The sequence below is a fragment of the Bos indicus x Bos taurus genome, chromosome 7 (assembly GCF_003369695.1).
Source record: "Bos indicus x Bos taurus breed Angus x Brahman F1 hybrid chromosome 7, Bos_hybrid_MaternalHap_v2.0, whole genome shotgun sequence".
Taxonomy (NCBI): domain Eukaryota; kingdom Metazoa; phylum Chordata; class Mammalia; order Artiodactyla; family Bovidae; genus Bos; species Bos indicus x Bos taurus.
Genome location: NC_040082.1, coordinates 87447449 through 87467681, shown reverse-complemented (window position 1 = coordinate 87467681; position 20233 = coordinate 87447449). Strand labels below are relative to the sequence as shown.

Genomic DNA, 20233 nt, shown 5'->3' with positions numbered 1-20233 from the left:
TTCAAGGCAAAATTTAAAAGTAAATGAGATAATTTACTTAAACACACACCACCAATTAAAGCAGAAGATAATGTTGTTCCGCTAACTCAAGGGCCTGCAACCTAGTGCCAGGTGTGACGCTTTCCAGGAGGTACACAGGTCTGCACAGCTTTAAGGAAATCAATCTCCAGATCTCCACCTCCCTCCTGTACCCTTTACTAAAACTGATGTGCATCATTCATTCTTTTTCCACCTTCCTTGTCACAGTAGCCCTCCCACGTTATAGAAGACAGTCATACTTTTTACTTGTCATAAAGCTTAGTAAGGAACTTTGCTTCCAAGAAATTGCCAGGGCACCAAAGGGATAACTGGGAGGATAAGGAAGAGTCTCATATAAGCACAGCAAGAAATACTGAAAGAAACTCATGGCAAAAAACTCCTTACCTGATCAATCAATTAATGGCAAGACTCCTTACCTAATCAATCAGTGTTAGAATTCACAAGTGAAAGTAATTATCCAGTGGTTGTTCAATGCAGAAACTGCCATTTTTATTAGAACTGAAAAAGTAGATATTTCTGACAAGAAAACATATCCACTTTGGCTGGTTTGACAATGAGGACTAACAAGTTTTATAGCAACATTTTCCATGAAAATGAGTAAGCAGAACCCACAAGGTCATGATTTTCGGAAAGCAGTGTTTGTTTTTTGCAATGAACTCTGATACATATGGTATTTCAAAATCAAAATATGCACTGCTTAATTTTTCACAGAATTAGAATAAAAAAATTAACAATTTGTATGGAAACACAAAAGGCCATGAATAGCCAAAGCAATCTTGAGGGAAAAACAGCTGAAGAGTCAGGTTCCCTGACTTCAGACTACACTATTAAGCTACGGGAATCAAGACAGTGTGGTACTGCCACAAAAACAGAAATACAAATCAATGGAAAAGGACAGAAAGTTCAGAGAAAAACGTATGCACCTATGGTTAAAGGAAGTAAGAATATATAATGCAGAAAAGACAATCTCTTCTATAGGCAGTGCTAGGAAAACTGGACAGCCACACGTAAAAGAATAAAAGTAGAGTACTCTCTAACACCATACACAAAAATAAACTCAAAATGGACCAAAACCTGAAATTAAGGTTGGATACTACAAAACTCTTGGACGGAGACAAAGGCAGAGCACTGTTTGACATAAATTGCAGCAAGATCTCTTCTGATCCACCTCCAAGAGACATGAAAATTAAAAAAAAAAAAGGGGGGGGGGGTACCTAACTGAACTTAATAGCCTTTGCACAGCAAAGGAAACCATAAATAAAACGAAAAGACAACCCAGAGGATGGGTGAAAATGGAGGAATTGACAAGGGATTAATCTCCAAAATATACAAACAGCCCACACGGCTCAATATTAAAAACAAAAACAAAAACCAGTGCAATCAAAAAATGGGTGGAAGATCTAAACAGATACTTCTCCAAAGACATACAGATGGCCAAAAAGCATACAAAAAGACGTTCAACATCACTAATTGTGAGAGAAATGCAAACCAAAAGCACATGAAAGTATAATTTCTTACCAATCAGAATGGCTAGCAAAAAATCTACAAATAAAATATGCTGGAGAAGGTGTGATGAGAATGTAAACTGGTACAACTGCTGTGGAGAAGAGCAAAAAGTAAAAAGGAAACACAGAACACTAAGATAGAACTGTATATAATCCCACTCTCGGGCATATATCCAGAGAAAACGTAACTTCGAAATGATATATGCACCCCGATGTTCCCTGGGGCACTATTTACAACAGCCAGGATACGGACGCAAGCTAAATTCTGTCACAGAGAAACAAATAAAGATGAAGTACATATATACAGTGGAATATTGCTCAGCCATAAAATAGAACAAAATAATGCCATTTGCAACAACATGAATGGACCTAGAGACTGTGAAACTGAGAGAAGTCAGTCAGAGGAAGACAAATACCATGGGTGTGGGAGCTAAAAAATGGTACAAATGAACTTATTTACAAAATATCAATAGGAACAGTCACAGGTGTTTGTTTTTTGTATTTGTTATTTGGTTACCAAGAGGGAAAGAGCAGTGGGAGGGATAAAGTGGGAGACTGGTACTGACATATACACACTGCTATACGTGAAATGGATAACTAATAAGGACCTACTGCATAGCACAAGGAACTCTCCTCAATATTCCCTAATGACACAGGTGGGGAAAAAATCTTTAAAAGAGAGTGGATATGTGTGTGTGTGTGTGTGTGTGTGTGTACACATAAAAAACCTGATTCACTCTGGTACAGCAGAAACTAACACAACATTGTAAATTAACTACACTCCAATAAATTTTTTTAAAAAATGCACTGCCTGGACTTCCCCGGCAGTCCAGCAGTTAAGACTCCAGGCTTCCAAGGCAGGGGGCGCGGACTCAATCCCTGGTTGGGAAACTAAGATTCCTGTATGCTGAGTAGCGTGGCCAATAAACAAATAAGTGCATAGCCTATATTTATCCTCCTCCTCCCCATTTCAGAAATAAAATTCCCAGGAATTAGAATTATTCCACGCTACAGTTATGAATTAAAAATCTGAGGTAATTATGAAGAATCAAAAGTTCTTTTTTAACAGTAGTCTGAAATGCTATAATATGATAATTACTGGATGAACCCAAAACAGTAACATTCCTAACAGTGAGTGATCTTGCTTTTCTTGGCTGAACAAATTTGTATCAGTAATATACACAGCTATAGCTATGGGCATTTTTTTCTAATGTTTCTTTTACTCTGATAAAGAAATAGATGCTATGAAAAGTATAGAAATATACTATTGTCTATTGTGAAAATATAGAAATGTTTTAAAATTTGGTTATCACTATCCCCCAAAGCTATAGACACGGAATAGTCGTACGTGTACAGCCGTGTACCTACCACAGCACTCTGACGACGACTTTCCCTTGAAACTCTCCAAAACAGATAGGCCATAAGGTGTACCTAATTTAACCACTTCTCTTTACTAAAACTTTTAAGTAATTTTCAATTTTCTTCAATACAAATAATGCATCATTGAACATTTCTGGATAGAAAGCTTTTTTCAGGATAAAAGAAACATGGTTGATCCATGCAAAGGAATAATATTCACTACAAAAAGGGGTGAGTACTTACACACACTAAAACATGGCTGAACCCTGAAAAACAAACACTAAATGAAGGAAGCCAGTTATAAAAAATGCAAATGGTACAATCACTTTGGAAAAGTTCAGTAGGACCTCAGAATGTTAAACGTCAAGTTACAACATAACCCAGCATTTCTACTCCTAAGTATATATCTAAGATAAATTAAAACATACATCCATACAAAGTTCGAAGTAAATATTCAGAGCACCATTATTCATAATAGCCCAAATGTGGAAACAAACCAAATATCCATTAACTGATGAATGGATTAACAAAATGTGGTATAGATTCATACAAATAACATTCAGCCATGTCAGAGAATGAAGTGCTGATAAATGGTACAACAGAGATGAACCTTGAGACATTACGCTACGTGAAGAAAGCCACGCACAACAGGCCACAAACTGTATGAACTCACTTACATAAAATGTCCACGCGAGGTAAATCCAGAAAGAAAACAGACTAGTGGTTGTCACAGGCTGGGAGGAAGGGAGGAATGGGGAATGACTGCTAGCTTCTTTTAGAAGTGACAAAATATTCCAAAATTAGATAGTGGTGATGCATGCACAGAACTTACATATATACTTTTAAAAGGTGAAATATGATTTATAAATGACAATTCTGACACCAACTGCGATGTGAAGAAAACACCAATGTCAAGCAATTCTCCAACACCAACTGGGGGTCATACAATTCACCTCAATTCTGACAGTATCTACCTACAGATAGCATCACATCCTGTAAGATAAGGGCTCAGCCCTTTGAGACCGCTCCCCTGCCCTTCAGAAGTCACATTATAAACCCTGGTTGTCACTGTGTTTCTGAGCTTCCCACGAAACTCCTCAAAGGTTTGATTAATTTGCTAGATCCACTCACAGAATTCTGAGAAATATTTCACTTACTAGACCACCAGCTTATTAAAAAAAAAAAAAAAAAAAGGTATAATTCAAGAACAGTCCTGTGATACACTGGGCAAGTCACGGGGCAAGGGGCACAGCGCTTCCATGTTCTGAGGACTCCACGCACTCAGCACCTCCACGTGTTCACCAGCCTAGAAGTTCTTCGAATCCCATCTTTTCAGATTTTTACGGAAGTTTCATCACATGGAAACTGACTGACTGAATCATGGCACTGGTGATTCAACCTCCAACCCCCTTCCTCTCCAGGTCAGAGGGGTGTAGGACTGAAAGTTCCAACCCTCCACTAATCACTCCCTCGGTTTCCCTGGCAACCAGTCCCCAACCCCACAAGCCTTTCAAAGTCATTCATTAACATAACAAAAGATACCTTACCCGCTCTCCTCACTCTCCGAAATCCCAATAGTTTTGGGAGCTCAGTGCCAGCAACAGGGGACCAAGACCAAATAAATATTTACTACAAATCACAATATCTGAATAAAGTTGTTACAAAAAAAGACATTAACATCCTCCTTCCAAAAAAAAAAAAAAAAAGGGTAGGGCGTTAAAGGAAGGTTACTTCCTGAGGGTTTACTCTTAGAGGCAGAAATACGACTAGCAAATATGATATTTGCCAAACTGTATTCAAAAGGGTTCTACAGGTTTATATGTTCTCTCTAGCAAGGCATTTAGTATCTACGTCACTGTACTGGGGTGAAAAAGCACCATTTCTTAAATCTTAAATATGAAAAAAGAGACTGGCTATTGATTATTATTAAAGTTGAACACTTCTTCCCTATTTCAGTCATATTTTTCTTTTGCAAAGGGTCAGCTGGTTAGTTGTTAGCCTTTAATATAGACATCTTTATGTATGCAATTGTTACACATAAACATTTTTATTTCTCACTAAACAGAGAAATCAGTTACTTTCTTACCATTCTGGCCAGCAATAATTAACTCATCCTGAGTTCTACTTCAGCCTTTAAAGTTTTCCATGAGGTCAAAGTACTCTTTAAAAAAGTTGCAATAACCACTTTCCCCTCAGATAGGCAGACTGATGTGGCACTACAATGGAGTCCACTTGGATGACATATATTCCCACTTTCCTGAACACAGATCACTTTTAAGGTAATTGTCCAAAGTGACTTGCAGAGATACTTTCAAATAATACTGAGCAGTAAAAAAGAAAAAAACTATTAACACCTTCTACAGGCCAAAGTAGAAGTACTGTGTACTTCATTTAATCCTAACAAACCTACTACCCTAACTTAATCTAAAAAGAACACAAAAATCACCAAGGGTAAGATCCTGCCATACTGAAAATATATGGCAGAGTTATGAATCAAACTGAGGTGTGCCTGATTCTAAAGTCCACATCCTTTGTGCCACTTTATAGCTTTTCCCAAACTATCAGACAAGACTTTGAATACGAGTACTGCCAGTTACAACGTGACTAATTATTTCTAAGCTTCCTCAGTGTATGTGTACCATTTTTACAAAAACAAAGTCATTAGTCACAAAATAAATATAAAAATGGGAGGCTTAAAAATTCACTGTAAAATGGAACTTTTTAAAAATACCAATTTTTAAAACAGCGAGATGGAATAATTCTAAACACTTTTCTTGAATTTATCAAGATTCACAATACCTACCAACAAGCAAAGGTTCTTGCATATCCATTTACAAACACGTGATCACTCAGTGAAAAACCGTTTTTTAGGGACTGACTGCCAGTCCTCACTTTAGCCAACGAATGCGTAATTTTTTCAGCAGAAAAAGCCACATCAACTACATTGCTTTTTATTCTCCTTTACCACATGAGAAATGTTTTCAGCAATATATGTACTATCCAGGAAGTAGCACCATGTGGAGTAGCAGAAATGGCTATGTTAGCTACCAAAGAGAGAAAGTCTTCAGGGCCTGGTGAGCAAGCAGTAACACAACACGGAACAGGACAAGGTCGAGAAGAACAAAACCAAACCAAGAAATCACCTACTCTACCCTATGTAACGGATACCACTGTGGTAACAGAAAAGTCATTTGAATTATACAACTCTCACAGGACCCTTCCTTAGCTTTATTTATTTATTTTTTCTTCATTAGCTTTAAAAACTGCTACTTTAAGACCAAACCATCTACCTGACAAGATCAGGACTGATATCCAAAGGATACAACACACCAGTAACAATCCCACAAAGATTTTCACATTCATGAAACAAAAAAATAACCTGAACAGTAAAACAAGAATCCATATACCAACATTTTCATTTTCCAGGAACTCATTCATTCTTCACTTAAAAAGGGTAGGATTATCTGATAAAATTAGATGAAGTCCTTCAATAAAACACATTTTTCTTTTAAAATATCTTAGTATTAAAGTATCAATATGATTTGGGGCAAACCAAAAAATAGGAACTTAGGTACAGCCCCCTATTTTATACTAGGGCTATTATTAAAATAATTCTTTTGTACATAGACTCATGTACTGTTTTCCTTAGCTGGTATAATACAATCAGGCTATTGTGCAATGGTAAGAGGGCTCTTAAGAAAACAATTAATGCTGAAATAATTCTTGTCTTGAGGTAACTTACTACATTCTACTCTCCCCCATAAGCACCATTGTTTTCAATCACAACTTTAGTTTTACCCTGTATCAACAAAATTTCCACTCTGTAAGATCCTTTCAAACAAATAATAAAAAGTAATGCTTTTATAAAGATCACACTATTTGGTAATGTACGACATTATAGAATAGTATATGTACTAAGATCTTGCTTTTGTAGAAAAAAGCAATTTGTTGATTTGTCTGGAAGGACATTCATCAAAACATAACTAGTAGATATCTTAGGTAGTTATGTTAACTAAGTAACAGTTATCTTAGCAGTTATCTTAAGGATTATGGATGTGCTTTTATTTTTTAGATTTTATGTGTATTCTGATTATCTGCATTAAACACGTTATTTTTTTTAAGCTTGTGCATAAGACAGAACAATGTGAATTAAAGAAACCTGTGAGCCACATTTTATTCAATACCACCAATTCAAACCCACATATTCAGAGTTAAGATAATGCAACTGTTACTCAAGAAACGTTACTGAAATCGCCTCAGTCAACAAGGTTCAGTTTTTAAACAATAAATTCCTTCAAACAGGAAAATGGCGCCTATAAGAAAGATGTAGCTTCATGTCTGTTTTTACAACTGGGGGGTAAAGGTGGAAAATGGCTTGGAATGCCCAGGTGACCATAGATAAGGAAGACCACAGGGGAAAACTACTAACACTTGAGAGACAAGACAAAATGACTTCATTGATTTAGACACTGATTCGTAAAAGAAATCACAGAAGAGCAGAAAATAAATAAATTAGAGATAGTAAATACCTACAGGATGATAAAGGAAAAAAGAAAAAGCCAGAAAAAACTGAATGTTCGTATATTTGTGTAAATCATTCTGAAAAGCAAATTTAAAAAATTATCTAACAATTTATAACTCAAATTGAACCAACTCTGGTTTCTTCACCAGGAAAAGCATGCCTTTCAATTAAGACTCAGTAGCAGACCCATCAACACCCTTAGAAATGCAAGACCTCCTGTGCCTGCTTTTGCAAAGAACTAGTTAAAAACGAGGTAAACAGCTAAGCAATTAATATATAAACAGCCAATTTTTACATATTAAATCAATCTAGAAGTAATTGTCAGAAGTGAAGGGAATGCAGTTTTGAAAAGACACACAAGGTAAAGCACAAAGGTAATTTTATTAACTCATATGAAGAAAGTATCTTTCAACCATAGTAAGTAACTCCACTAAGATAAACCATAAGAAATTGCCAATATTCAAGCATTTTTTTTAATCTATAAAAACAGCAATTTCATATGGTCCCACTAAGAGGTCTAGTGATTGATATTTAACAACCATCTCTCTGGGGGAAAAGGCCCTGGTTTATAGCTTTTGCCCATTTTCCACTGTAGCCTGTCAATACACCATCACCGAACACGAAGCTGGAGAGACGCACACAGTCACACCATCAGCTCACCAGCTCCAACACACCCCTGGTTCCACCTAATGCTCTGATCAAAGGATCAGCAGCATGGTTCCTAAAATCTTCTCCTTCTCTAAAACAAGCTGCTGCCTGAATTATCCAGTTTCCCACTTATGCTATGAAGAAAGTAAAACAGTGATGGGGGGCACGGGCTATTTTAAACTGAGCAGTGAGGAAATGAGTTGATATTTGAGTGAGATCTTAAAGATAAGAGGCCAACCATAGGGGGAAGACTATTTTAGGCAGAGGAAACAACCCATGTAAAAGCCTTAATAAGGAAAGAACAAGCAGGACATGTTTAAGAAAACAAGCGTTAGCGTGGCAGGCACGTAGTGAGCAAAGATGAAATGCTCCTGAGAGGGCGGCAGGGCTGCAGCACATACACAGCGGGGTTTTATTTCCCGGATGACTACAGCTTGTATTCTACTCTGAGTAGACTGGAAGCACTTTCACACAGTAGTTTGATGAATGTTAAAAGAATGAATGAATGCATACTTCAGTGAATCATTTTAACAATCCCTTATGAGACTTAAGTCAAAGCCTATTAATCTTATTACCCTTCTCAATATAATCATTCTGGTTACTTCACAATCTATGTAGAACGTTACGAAGTTAAAGCAATGTAAGTATGATGGGCCTAACCTATGAATATAGCTGAAATAAATGCAGTAGTGGTTAAGACTATCCATCAGTTCAGAAATAATTATTTTATTAATCCAAGATGGTTATTTCACATGTGAAATACTAACATATGAATTCAGATGTGAAATACTAACATATGAACTAAAAGTACAGAATGACAAATTCAATACTGTAGGAAAACATTTGCTAGCATGTCATCTGAAATGACGTTACACAGAAGGTAAGAAAGTTTTTAAAAAATTCTAATAGTCATATGTGTTCATATAAATTGTATTTTAATTTCCTATTTAATGTGAAAGAAAAACAAAATACCAAGCCTGATTTATAGATGTTATTGTTTAGTAGTTAAAGTATGTAACAAGCATAAACAAGTTAAATTATACTTGCATACTACAAATCTGTAAAGATTCATACATGTCCACACCTCTATGATCATGAAAATTAAGTCCGTATTATTAGCCACAGAACAATCTGTCAGACAAGACAATCAGGACAGAAATTACTACATATTATACAAAAACAGTTAAATAGTTAAGATTGGTTTATAAGGAATATATGCTTGCACATAAAAAATTACTCATTCAGGAGTATCTAAGCCACCTATCTCAATAATTTATTTAAAAGGATTTCTTTAAATCAATAGGAAATGAGACCTGTAACTCAGGAAAAAAAATTTTTTTTAAATCTTGTCTCATCAGAATGAAATAGTTTGCATATACTCTTGAACTCTCATTTCCTACCTAAATAGCAGGTTAAGTTGAAGTTTAAATATATTCAGTATCTTTCATTAAGAACACAAATATACATATAGTATGACTCAACAGGCATGCACACTAACATACCTAGCTGCTGCTTTACCACAGAATACAGTAACTGTGCTGAGAGATACTCCCCCTCTCTTGTGAGGGTGAGTAAACAGGCAGTCCAGTACCGAAAAGAGAAGACTCAGTAGCAAATTTTTGTACCCTGAACATCCCTCCCGCAAATCTTGAGATTTCTGTTTGAGCAGTCTACAGAAAAAAAAAAAAAAGCTAAGAATACTGCCAGGAAAACTACTCTTTTGGTAATGGCAACTGCTTTCCTTTAATAAAAGGAGTTTGGCAACAGAAAAACAATTAGTTTTGCTTTCAAGTCTCATTTGAGCCCATATTCCTGATAAAGCAAAGGTAAGCGCAGTCCCAGTGTCTACATCCATGTAAATCAACAAGACTCAGAATTCAAGAAACAAAGCCTAAAGAAATATGTGCTCAGTCGCATCCAGCTCTCTTCGACCCCAAGGACTGCACACCACCAGGCTCCTCCGTCCACGGGATTTTCCTGACAAGAAGACTGGAGTGGGTTGCCATTTCCTCCTCCAGGGGATCGTCCCAACCCAGGGATGGACCTGTGTCTCTTGCACTGCAAGCCACTAGGGAAGCCTAAAAGAAACATGCGGCAAGCCAACAATAGTTTTCTTCTTAGAGTGGCTCCCTACTTTGAAATTTGGCTTTCCTTTTCTTCATTCCATTTACCTTAACCTCTTTCCATTCCTTTCTCACCTCCTCCGCTGTTTACCATTTTCCTGGGTATTTTCACCTTCTATACAAAAAATTCATTTCAAACTTATCATTTTCTCTTGTATCTAAATTTGTGTTTACTTAATTCTTATGGGACTATATGGTTTTAGGTGAAATACTTTTAATTGAAATACTTTTACTTTAGAGAAACATACATATAAGCTGTTATCAAAGACATGAGTAACAAGCAGCCATTCGCTTAGCAAATGTGACGCCCATCAGGTACCAGGAAACCTACGTTTCTAGGGTGGGACAAGCCAAGGAAAAACTAGTAGGACATGTCATCAGAGAGGTCAGCCACACAGATGATGGAAGACCTGGCAGGCACTGTTGTATTCTGGCATTTACTCTAAATGATATGGAAAATCTCCAAAGTGTTTTGAATACAGGAGTAAAATAATTAGACTTTCATTTCAAATGGACTGCCCAGGTTGCTACGTTCATGAGACCAGAGAAGAGCAAAAGTAGCAGGGAGACCAGACAGGAGATGACTAATAACACAGGCGAGAGATGATGGCTACGTGGGGGAGGGGCGCGGGGGTGGGGAGTGCAGATGAAGACAGAAAGCTGTGGTCATGTTTATTCTTTTTTTAATTTTTAAAAAGTTTTTTTGTATTTTTGCTGAACTGGCAAAACACACAAAATTTCGTTGTGGCACACCGGCCCCATGGCATACGGAATCTTACTCCCCCGGGGCAGGAAATCAAACCCACATCCCCTGCAATGGAAGGATTCTTAACCACTGGATCACTAGGAAGTTCCCGCATTTATTCTTATGGTAGATTTTAAGGTAAATAAAGGACACATTCTCATGATACACTATTGTGAATTAGTGTGAATGTGTAACAAAAAGGAATCAAGAATGTCTACAAAGTTACAGTCAGAGAAACAAAGATTCAGTTCAGTTCAGTCCTGTCGGACTCTTTGTGACCCCATGGACTGCAGCACACCAGGCCTCCCTGTCCAACACCAACTCCCAAAGTTCACTCAAACTCATGTCCATCGAGTTGGTGATGCCATCCAACCATCTCATCCTCTGTCGTCCCCTTCTCTTCCTGACCTCAATGTTTCCTAGCATCAGGGTCTTTTCAAATGAGTCAGCTCTCCGCATCAGGTGGCCAAAGTATTGGAGTTTCAGCTTCAACATCAGTCCCTCCAATGAACACCCAGGACTGATCTCCTTTAGGATGGACTGGTTGGATCTCCTTGCAGTCCAAGGGACTCTCAGGAGTCCTCTCCAACACCACAGTTCAGAAGCATCAATTCTTAGGTGCTCAGCTTTTTTATAGTCCAACTCTCACATCCAAGGCACCCCACTCCAGTACTCTTGCCTGGAAAATCCCATGGATGGAGGAGCCTGGTGGGCTGCAGTCCATGGGGTCGCTGAGTGTTGGACACGACTGAGCGACTTCACTTTCACTTTTCACTTTCATGCACTGGAGAAGGAAATGGCAACCCACTCCAGTGTTCTTGCCTGGAGAATCCCAGAGATGGGAGAGCCTGGTGGGCTGCCGTCTATGGGGTCGCAGAGTCAGACACGACTGAAGTGACTTGGCAGCTCAGCAGCTCACATCCATACATGACTACTGGAAAAACCATTGCTTTGACTAGATAGACCTTTGCTGGCAAAGTAATGTCTCTGCTTTTTGATATGCTGTCTAGGTTGGTCATAACTTTTCTTCCAAGGAGCAAGTGTCTTTTAATTTTACGGCTGCAGTCACCATCTGCAGTGATTTTGCAGCCCAAACAAATAAAGCCTGCCACTGTTTCCCCATCTGTTTGCCATGAAGTGATGGGACAAGATGCCATGATATTTGTTTTCTGAATGTTGATCTTTAAGCCAACTTTTTCACTCTCCTCTCACTTTCATCAACAGTTTTTTTTTTTTTTTTCCATCAACAGGTTTTTTAGTTCCTCTTTACTTTCTGCCATAAGGGTGGTGTCATCTGCATATCTGAGGTTATTGATATTTCTCCCGGCAATCTTGATTCCAGCTTGTGCTTCTTCCAGTCCAGCATTTCTCATGATGTTCTCTGCATAGAAGTTAAATAAGCAGGGTGACAATATACAGCCTTGACATACTCCTTTCCCAGCTGGGAACCAGTGTGTTGTTCCATGTCCAGTTCTAACTGTTGCTTCCTGACCTGCATACAGATTTCTCAAGAGGCAGGTCAGGTGGTCTGGTATTTCCATTTCTTTCAGAATGTTCCACAGTTTGTTGTCATCCACACAATCAAAGGCTTTGGTATAGTCAATAAAGCAGAAATAGATGTTTGTCTGGAACTCTCTTGCTTTTTTGATGATCCAACGGATGCTGGCACTTTGATCTCTGGTTCCTTTGCCTTTTCTAAATCCAGCTTGAACATCTGGAAGTTCCTGGTTCATGTACTGTTGAAGCCTGGCTTGGATTCAGTTGACATTTAATAAAATGAGGCAAACTGGAATAGGAACAACCACTGGAGTGGGAGAGGGAGGAAGGAGAATGAGGAGTTCAGTTCTGACAGGTTAAATCTGGGATATCTAACTGAAAATGCTGCCTAAGCCAGCTGAAGGTTAGGAAAGAGATCCAGGTGAGAGATAACATTCTTAGCTTGAAATACATGATAATTCCAGCTAGAGGCTGAGATGAGATCACAGAAGACCATGTATAAATACAGAAGAGGTCTAAACATAGAGGTCTAGAAAACTGCCTTATTTTTCAGAAGTTGGGGCAACAAAAAGGAACCAGCAAAAGAAAGTGAAAATAAGCAGTAGTGTCCCAGAAACAAAGGGAGGAAAGATTTCAAAGACGAGAAACTCACTGACCACTTTCAAACGCTTTAGCTGCTACATCCAGTGAGTAAGATTGAGAACTGACTAGGGAATTTGTTACCAAGGAGGTCACCAGTAAGCAATCTCAACAAGAACTGTTTAGGTAGCAGGGAAGATGAGACAAAAAAAAAGAAATTTTGTGCTGGATCCAAGACAGAGAGGGAGTGCTGGTGGCCACAAATAACAACTCTTTTGAAGGACAGCAGCTGAAGAAAAATGTGCTATTGGAGTACGTTTGTTTTTAAAGATGAGAGATATTTTAGCATATCTTCATGCTGATAGGAATAATGCAATACATATGGGAAACACTAATGAGACAGCTCACTGGCTGGCAGAATGGGATGAATCCTGAGGCAATGCAATGGCCCTGACAGGAAGTGGACACAACCAAGAGCAAGAGAGGACGTGATGATCATAGCAAATAGGAAGTGCATACAGTCTGGGTATAGAAGCGAGGAGACATGCAAAGTTTTCGCCTGATTGCTTTCATTTTTAATACACAGGAAACAAGGTCATCAGCTGAAAAAGAAGAGAAAAGAGGCACCAGAGGTTTGAGGGGATGTATAAAATAGTCATTTGGGCAGCTGGTGGGGTAATTCCACCAGGGATCCATTGATACTACGATTAAGGACTGTGAACAGCACAAAGGACCCTCCTTGGCCAACACAAATGGAGAACAAGTCAGCATAGGAATGTCTTCCTTGATTCAAGCCCAGCTGCCAGGTATCAGCTGGACTGGAAGGAGAATTGGATGGGTGGGTGGGGAGGAGGGAGGTTGGCAATTACCAGGTAAGCACATGAAGTGAGAGGCCCTGAACAAGAACTGGATCTGAGTGCTCAGTCATGCCAGACTCTTTGCAACCTCATGAACTGTAGTCCACCAGGTTCCTTTGTCCATGGGATTCTCCAGGCAAGAATTCTGGAGTGGGTTGCCAGCCCTCCTCCAGGGAATCTTTCCAGGGATTGAACCCACGCCTCCTGCATTTCCTGCATTGGCAGGTGAATTCTTTGACACCTGGGAAGTCCAAAAGAGAACTGAGGATATAAAAAAGCGAAAAATTTTAAAGTGGACTATGGATTCAAAGTACGGTAAATAATCAAGCACGCATGTAGAAGAAGGGGGCTCAGGGCACTTAAAAAGGGAGCAGCAGCAATGAATCGTAGGTCCCAGACACAGAAGTACAGTTCAAGTGGGGGGTCATCAACAGAAGGAACTAGAGAGATAGCAAGCTGAAGCTGGGACAGAATGCTTGGAAGTGTGTCCTGTGAAATAATAAAGTACAGGCGGGTCTGGTTAAAATGTAACAGAACTACTTTAAAGACTAAAGCAAAACCTCTCCCCAGGCAAAGTGAGCCTGTAGACGAGGGTAACTAGAAGCCTAAGGGACTAGAGCTGAAGAATACCGCAGGAATAGTAGCTGGAGGTTCCCACACATGGAATCCCCAAGAAAACCATCTCCAGCACTCCTCTAGAGCCAGCTTTGAACAAACTGTCCAACTCAGAAGGCACAGCGGCCACATGAAAACCCCACCTGTCCCCCCAGGCCCCTTTCCCCACCGAGGTGGACCCGGGACAGGTGATTCCAACAGCATACTAAAGAGGAGCTGGCAAAGTGAAAAAGAGAAGCTGATTCTCAGGACTCTCCCTCCAAAGTAGACCTCTTGCTCTGAAGCAGTTCAGAGCTACGAAGAAAAGTTCTATGGCATGGAAGAGTTTGAATACATTGTTATTCTGAACACATGCCTTCTAATGACAAAAATAAGACTGTGTACATGTTCATCACTCAGTTATGTCTGACTTTTTGCAAACCCATGGACTGTAGCCCATCAGGCTCCCCTGTCCATGGAATTCTCCAGGCAAGAATATTGGAGTGAGTAGACTTTCCCTTTTCCAGGGGGCCTTCCTGATCCAAGGATCAAACCTAGGTCTCCTGCATTGCAGGCAGCTTTTCTACTGTCTGGGCCACTAAGGAAGCCCCTAAAATAAGACTATTACTGACAAATAAGCAGAAGACTTTTTACCACCTAGAACTAGACAAGCTACCTGGTTTTCCTAAGGGCTGGAGATTCAGGGAAAGACAATCTCTAGGGAGGCCTTGAAGATACAGTGAGAGAAAGTAAGTTGTTTTCTGCTTAAACTCTTATCAAGTCCCATCCATTGCATCCCTACAAATATCCAAGGGCTCCCACTATTAGGTGCTGCTGCTGCTACGTCGCTTCAGTCGTGTCCGACTCTACTCGACCCCAGACACGGCAGCCCACCAGGCTCCCCCATCCCTGGGATTCTCCAGGCAAGAACACTGGAGTGGGTTGCCATTTCCTTCCCCAATGAATGAAAGTGAAAAGTGAAAGTGAAGCCGCTCAGTCGTGTCCGACTCTTAGCAACCCCATGGACTGCAGCCTACCAGGCTCCTCCGTCCATGGGATTTTCCAGGCTAGAGTACTGGAGTGGTTTGCCATTGGCTTCTCCGCTATTAGGTGCTAAATATATCCAAAAAATTCATTTTTGCTTTACTGAGCAAAAAGTTAACACAGATTAAAGTAAATGAAACAAAAACGATTTTGGTTTAGTACAAGATGCTTACATACATTTAATTCTAAAGATTTAATAAAAAATCTTAGTCTTCTCCTTTTCTTGAAATTGTTTTGTTATTTTTCTAACTTTGCGAATTACAAGCTTAATTTACACACATTTAAAACCAATACTTATTTGTTGGGACCTCTCCGGTGATCCAGTGGCTGAGACAACACACTCTCCCAATGCAGGGGGCCCGAATTTGATCCCTAGTCAGGGAACTAGATCCCACATGCTGCAACTAAGAGTTTGAATGCTGCAACTAGAGATCCTGCATGCCAGAACTAAGACCTAATGCACATAAATAAGGAAATAACTTTTAAAAAAGAAATGCTCATTAAAAAATAAAATAATCAATACTTATTTAAGAAATTATAATAGACTCAAAAAAAAAAAAAAAGGGGAAGAAATCTTAGCACGAATTTCTGGGTAAGCTTCCAAATGGAAACAGTGCTCAAAATTCAGTCACCCTCAAATACACCTAAATTGAACACGGCATTATCTAACGCTTTCTAGGAAAAAGAGGGAGTCTGTTCTATTACAATCCATTTTGACCAAAATAGATTTGCAGGTATTTTAATGGTGTCGTGATAAAGATAACTCATCACCAAATTCTGGGCTTTCAGTTCAAAAACTCCCTTTGGATGAGGTCCCAGAGCAGTTTCAGCTAAATCTTGCCCTGTTCGTTACTTGTCAGTATTATAGAAAGTGCAACTGAACTTAAGCTTTGAACTGAGGGAGCAGAATGTATAAAGTTAATAATTAACAAGCTAAATTCCAAGTTTTTCCAGGTAGTATGAATAAAATCAGAATAAAAGCCCTCACCAAACCACTGAAGATAAGCACCATGTTTCACTCAGTTCCTCTCAAGAATGCACACGGAACCCATAACGTCCCCCTCTGAAACACACCTGAAACTTTACTAACAATTAATATTCAATAAATGTTAAAATATTATTTTCATAAGAACTGAGATTAACACTGAAATAGATGAAAATCAATATTGCAACTGAGAGAAAAGTCTTATGGAGCCTTAACAAAGTATTTGAGACTCATCCTAAAGCAGATGAGAAATCTTTCATGATTATCTTCTTTCACAATAGAGACAACTGGGACCTAAAAACACACTAGCAACCGATCCTACTGAATAAATGTGAGAGATGAGGTTAAAGCACTTTTCGAATGTTAATTGATAATCTCTCTCACAATCTATTCAGACAATATGGGCACAGTTGCAGTATGTCTTACCAGTGTGTTTCTTAATAACTTTACTAATTACATCTGATAAAGAACACACCTTCTAAATTATACTAAAGGATATTACAACAACAAAAAAGACAACTGCCTACAAGTCAAACATATCTTGACGAAAAAAGCATCAACACACTTTAAGTGTTCCAACAATTATTAAGCGGAATGATGCTCAGATTTATTTAGCCTCAAAACATTATAAATTACTCCAAGGTAGGAAATAATGCCTTGAAAACACAGTATTTTTGTAAGGTACAACAATAAAAAAAATCCAGTCATTACGAGTTCTAATTTACTGGTAAAATTATTTAAACATGTCTCAACGCTGCGGACTGTCAAGAACCTTGATAAAATTCTTGCCCCAAATAAAATAAGCACTTTTTGTTCAACATATAATGCTTACATTATTCTTATCATCACTGTTATCATTTGTCACTAGGTTTCTCAACAGACTAGAAGGAGTACACATGTGCATTACCAACTCATCATATGTAGTTCTATAAGAACTACATATTTAAAGAAAAACTAACACAACCCTCTAGCACTAAAGTTTAAGAGATCACTTTCCTTATTATTTGTAGGAACCATAAAAAACTATTAGTAAAGTCTAAAAATCTGAAAATTCTATTGAAATGCACACAAAATCTTCAACAACATATAAGGTGTTAACACGTCAAAAGTGTCCACCTAAATTCAAAAGTTATCTGTAAAAAATTAATATACTTTATACTGTAATTATCAAGATTGACTTTGCAGCACATTAATTTGGACTTCTGAAGAATCCGAATAAAAATAAGTACCTTCTTATTATACGTAAATAAGAGAAAAGCAGACAACACAACCTTTATGTTAAGAACAAATGCAGTACGATCAATCATTCTCGTTTCTAGAATTAATAAATGCACTACTACAAATCATTCTCTTTTTAGCAAGCAGTTTTACCAGTTTTAATACCAGATGGAAAGTTCAAATATGGAACCACAAATCATTACTCAGAGTCCTTCACTTGTCACTACTATCAATGCAATACTACATTTATTTGCAAATAGTGACTAAAACGTCAAAATAAAATTTCTGAAAAAGTGCTTTATTTAAAAATACTTCTTATAGAAAAGGAATCCACTAGTTCTCCTGGAAGATTTTTAAAAGCAGAACATGCGCAGTACTGCAAAGATTATTTACAGAAAACAGAACCAGAAGTACATTACTATTCAATAAATACACTGTATCAACAACATCTCATATGGGATAGAGAACAGAAATACTAGTTTGTTAAAAGTCTTCTTCCCTTCATTAAAAAAATATGGATTTTATTAAACTGACAATAGGAAAATGTAACCCAGTAATAGTCTTAGCCCTGTAAAGTTACTTATTAACCTCTAAATAGACTGCTATGACTCTACACTTCCTGCTGTTCACCTGCCATCTTTTCCAATTTTAAATAGGCACCAAGTGTGTAAGACAGACTGTCCTTGCAACATCAATAATGAAGAAAGAACACACTCAGCTTAAGCTTAAGAAAAAGATAATTGTGGGTTTTGTCTGCTCCGAAGAATCAGCACCCAACACAGGTGCCAGCATAAAATAGGTGCTTAATGAATATCTGTAGAGTAAGTGGTAAGGTTTAATTATATTACTGCAACATTAGCTTTCTTTCGTCCCTTAAGAGTTCTCTCTTGCTCAAAAAAGCAACTCAAAACCATGCCAGAGTCCCTCAAAAGCATATAAACTTCTCTATTCATAATAAAATGTAAAGCTGGGTCTCAAAAGAATCAAATATCAATAGAAAACAAGCAGCTTTTCTTCACCTTCCCTATTCTTTCAAAAGAAAATTAGATCAATAATGTTGATTTTTAAGAAATATCAACATGTCTACCAACTTTCCTCAAAATTAAAAAAAAATTCACATTTCAAACGTATTCTCTATGCTCCTAATATTGAAAATAACTGATTTTTCAACACTATCTTGGATGAAATAAAAATACAAGCTTATAAACCAAAATAACGTGTTTGCCAATTTTTTCCTTCTTCTGAATCAAGAGGGTCTGTGCCTAAATTTTTACTAGCTATGAGATTAGCTTTGTCTGACATTTCAAAATTCACTTTCATGCGTTTTACTGAGCATCTACTATACGTCAGGCCCTTTAACAAAATGTTAATTTTGTAAACTGAACATTAGCACCAAAGTCCCCTTCAAAAGCGTGTCACTTAAAATAAGAGCAGCAGCTAAAGAGGACTCTCAATGTTTCCTGTACACCTTAAGTCAGCGTATCGAGGCTCTTTTCACCTATTCATGCGGCATCAGCGAGCCACCAACTACCACACCCGCTACCAAAAAATCACTAGTAAGGCGGCAAGCGCTGGGTAAAACAACCTGTAAGAGTAGGACGAGCTGCTCTTCGGAGGTGGTCAGGGCTTTTTCTCAGCGGCCCATAGCGAACCGCGGCGAGACCCGCGGGCGCTCGCGCCGGACGCCCCGGGCTAGAGTCCGACTCCGAGCCGCGGGCCCCGCCCCGCCGAAACTCTCACCTGGAGGACCCGGGCCCTCTCCACCCGCCCCTTGCACCACCCTCCCGACTTCCAGACAGGCAAAGTTTGGGGGAGGGGGAGCCTTCATTTCCATTTTACAACAGGGGGGCAGTGGGCTCTCACCCGTCCGCCAGTCTTGAATCCGGAACAGAGTCTGGAACCCTCTCCCAGAAGGAATGGAAGAAAAACCAAAGCCACGGTCCGCAGGAGGACGTCGCCCAGACCTGAAAATGGAGCCGCAGGCTCAGCCCGCAGCGCACGGCGGGCAGGGCCGGGCCGCACTCGCCCCGGAGCCCTAGGAGGTAGGGGTTCAGGGCGTCGGGCCTCCGCCCCAGGGGCCGCGAGGGCGAGGTGGGAGGCCCGGGGCGCGCCCCGGGCCGGAGATGCACTCACCGTAGCCTTTTGTCTCCGCCGCTCGCTCCGGCAGCAGCCGCTCTCGGCGCCGGCTCCGCGGCTGCTGTCCCCCCACGCCCGCAGCTGCGCTCCCCGGCGCGCTCGCCGCTTCCTGGCCCCTCCCTCCACGCCCAGGCTCGCGCGCAGGCGGGGCGAGAGGCGGTGCGCGCTCCGGGAGCCGCGGGAGGGCCGCGCCGCCGCGCAGCTGCCGCCGGGCTGGCCCCGCCCCCTGCCCCGCCTGCGGGGATGGGCTATGGCCCGCACCTCCGCGACGCGCCCGGCCAGTGGTCTCCGCGGGTTAGAAGCCCCTTCCCGGACAAGCAGAGGGCAGAGAGTCCGGGCTGGAGCCCGCGCGGGAAAGAACGCGCCGGAAGATGGCGACCGG

General features: G+C 39.8%; 1 protein-coding gene across 7 annotated transcripts in view; it reads right to left on the bottom strand.

Annotated features, from left to right (window-relative positions):
* CDC42SE2 (CDC42 small effector 2) overlaps positions 1 to 20009 on the bottom strand; it is a 119039-nt gene extending 99030 nt beyond the window's left edge. For 2 of the 7 annotated variants that reach the window (XM_027547047.1, XM_027547051.1), the window contains exon 1: positions 19849 to 20009. The gene's annotated coding sequence lies outside the window, so the exon portion shown is untranslated. Of the gene's footprint in view, positions 1 to 19578; positions 19680 to 19848 lie in introns of those variants that run through there. The other 5 variants (XR_003511900.1, XM_027547048.1, XM_027547053.1 and 2 more) reach the window with 5 other exon arrangements.
* Between the last annotated feature and the right edge of the window lie 224 nt (positions 20010 to 20233).